The 2,968-nt window shown below is 37.3% G+C and overlaps 1 protein-coding gene across 2 annotated transcripts in view; it reads left to right on the top strand.

Annotated features, from left to right (window-relative positions):
- Positions 1-935: 935 nt before the first annotated feature.
- The window catches only part of LOC128248328 (zinc finger protein OZF-like), a 14,273-nt gene continuing 12,240 nt past the window's right edge, over positions 936-2,968 (top strand). For both annotated transcript variants that reach the window (XM_052969301.1, XM_052969304.1), the window contains exon 1: positions 936-2,205. The gene's annotated coding sequence lies outside the window, so the exon portion shown is untranslated. The remainder of the gene's footprint in view (positions 2,206-2,968) is intronic.

The following is a 2,968-nucleotide window of genomic DNA, read 5'->3' as shown; positions in this document are numbered from 1 at the left end:
AAAGTCTGTGATAAAGCAATCTAAACCTAGAACAGTGGGAAACATTTCTGTTTTCTGCAAGTAATTCTAATACGTGTCAAATATCAAATTGATGTCAAGTTATAAACAGTTTCTATCACTTGTATTTTCTCCAAACATTTTGGTAGGTGTATGAATAATATATTTGATTTATTTGTATAGGCGCAGGAGTGGCTGTTGTGGTAAGTAGCTTGCTTACCAGCCACATGGTTCCAGGTTCATTCCCACTGCATGGCACCTTGAGCAAGTGTCTTCTACTATAGCCTCAGGCCGACCAAAGCCTTGTGAGTGGATTTGGTAGACGGAAACTGAAAGAAGCCTATCGTATATATGTATGTGTGTGTGTGTATATGTTTGTCCCCCCAACATTGCTTGATAACCTATACTGGTGTGTTTACGTCCCCGTAACTTAGCGGTTCGGCAAAAGAGAATGATAGAATAAATACTAGGAATCCAAAGAATAAGTCCTGGGGTCGATTTGCTCGACTAAAGGCGGTGCTCCAGCATGGCCACAGTCAAATGACTGAAACAAGTAAAAGAGTATGTTTGGTTAAATTATTAACGAATGTAATCACACACATCAGTAATACATCATTATGTCATTATGATAGGGAGAATAATTATGTAACCAAGAAAGGTTAAATACTCTGTCAAACCAAAACAGGATATTATATGTGATATATTTTCTGTTGAATTCCATTGAGTGAATCCCATCAAAGGAATGAATTCTTTTCTTGGAAGATTATATAATTTTATTATTAAATTAATGTGCCACCAGCACTCTAGCACCTTTGTACATGGTTCATAAAAATGCTCATCTGCCAGCCCTGTTTGTGGTGTGTATGCAGAGACTAACTGTTGAAAATGTTCTTGCTCTTTTGCGTAAGACTAACCTAAATTTCATTAGTCTAATGCATAATTTGTCTACCTTGATTACATTATCCATTCATTTCTCCGTTAGCACAACCAAAGCTACTCAACCTGTTGCTGTTAACCCGGGAGTTGGGCACAAAAGGACGGGGAGGAATAGGTACAGTTTTTAATGTCATAATTTCCAAAAATATTCTAAATTTTTACTCTATTAACAAATCATTTGGTAATATTAGTGATTGAAATTTTAAAGCAGCAGTCTGTCTGAATTGTTAGCATGCTAGGCGAAATGCTTAGCATCATTTCATCCGTTTTCGTGTTCTGAGTTCAAATTTTGCCGAGGTCGATTTTATCTTTCCTCTTTTCGGGGTTGATAAAATAAGTACCATACTGGGGTCGATGTAATCGACTTACTCCCCTCCCCCGAAATTGCTCGCTTTGTGTCAAAATTTGGAACTAATATTGGTAGTCGAAATAAGGCGGCGAGTTGACAGAACCGTTAGTATGCCAGGTAAACTGCTTAGCGGCATTTCATTCATCTTTTAGTTTCTGAGTTCAAATTCTGCCGAGGTCGACTTTGCCTTTCATCCTTTCAGTGTCGATAAAATAAGTACTGGTGTCGATGTAATCGATTACCCCTCCCCCTAATTTCAGGCCTTGTGCCTATATTAGAAATAATATTGGTCGAAATGATGTTTTGATATTCCATATGTTGATAAAGCGACTTATCAAATGGTAACCAACTTGTCAGCAGCAAATTTTGTAGCGTGTTTTTCGTGCAACTGTAACAAGGGGGTACGTTGAAAGAATGTTAGTATAAGTAAAGGAGCAAGAGTTTAAAAAGTTCGAGAAACACTAAGCATCCGTTAATTCCACGTTAAAGATTAACAGTGCTTTATTTCAGAGGAAGAACCGTCTCTCTGTTGTTCACAATCTCATACACGTTTTTTCTTTCTTCCTCTCTCTATCTGTGTATCTTTGACTCCCTCACATATACACGTATTAACTCCACCCCTCTCTATTTGTATCTCTCTCCCTCTCTATATTACATAAACAAAGAGTTAGTTCCCCTGACAGTTCTTGTAGACGTTCTCCGTCATTCATTCATCCAAGGTTTGTCATAAGTGAGCTAAAAACTTGTGTGGAGATATGTAGTAATTTTTATCTCAAACGCATTGATGTTTACTTTATGATTTTGTTGATTCTAAAAATTTTCAAGATCACAAAGTTGTGTGTGATGAGACTTAGTTTGCTTGCTCTCGCAGACTGATCATACGAGGACATCTGGCATATTTCCTATTCGGTGTGTATTGATTTGTAAGTATGATTAATATATCAATGCTTATAGTCCATTTAATAGTGTAACTATGTTTCGTTTTACAAGTTGCATTTCACAAAGAAGTTAAATGAAAGAGAATAAATAAATAAAGAGCAAATTTTATCTGAGATTAAAGCTTTTGTTTAGTTGGATTAGTTAGGAATATAAGATGAGTTTTCTTTCTCTCTTTTCGGGTGGAGGGGGGTGCGGCGGAAGAATTTGTTTTATTGATGTTGTGCAGCGACCGGCGGAAGAATTTTACTTGACGCTGTGCATTGACCGGCTTGTCTGTCTTTTGGTGCCATCATTCATTCTTTGATACTTGTTCCAGTCTCAGTTTATATTTCGATTTTCTATTATGATGTTAATTATTCAGTGAACATTTCTATAATTCCTGGGCAAGCGAAACGAATAATTAAATTCTTTTTGTTTTATCTTTTTTTTTTTAGTCAGGAAGAAAGGCAGTGCCCCTGATGCGTTACAGGGTCTCTGCGATTGGTAGGAGTAGAGGATCTCAAACTAGAGGCCTGGTCCGAATACTTGCAACAAAGTGGATCACCTAAAGATAAACCAAGGTGCCAAATGATGGTATTAAACCGGGCGACGGGTTAAGTCTGTCATAGTGGGATTTGAAATCAGAATGCAAAGAACCGGAACAATACCGCAAGGTATCCGGATCCACGTTTTTTAGTTTTATTAATCCACCACCTTGGATTGGTACTTTATTTTGATTGACTCCGAAAGGATGAAAGACAGTTGACC

The sequence above is a fragment of the Octopus bimaculoides genome, chromosome 7 (assembly GCF_001194135.2).
Source record: "Octopus bimaculoides isolate UCB-OBI-ISO-001 chromosome 7, ASM119413v2, whole genome shotgun sequence".
NCBI lineage: Eukaryota > Metazoa > Mollusca > Cephalopoda > Octopoda > Octopodidae > Octopus > Octopus bimaculoides.
Note: the sequence above shows the minus strand (reverse complement) of the source record. Positions and strands in the feature narration are given on the sequence as shown.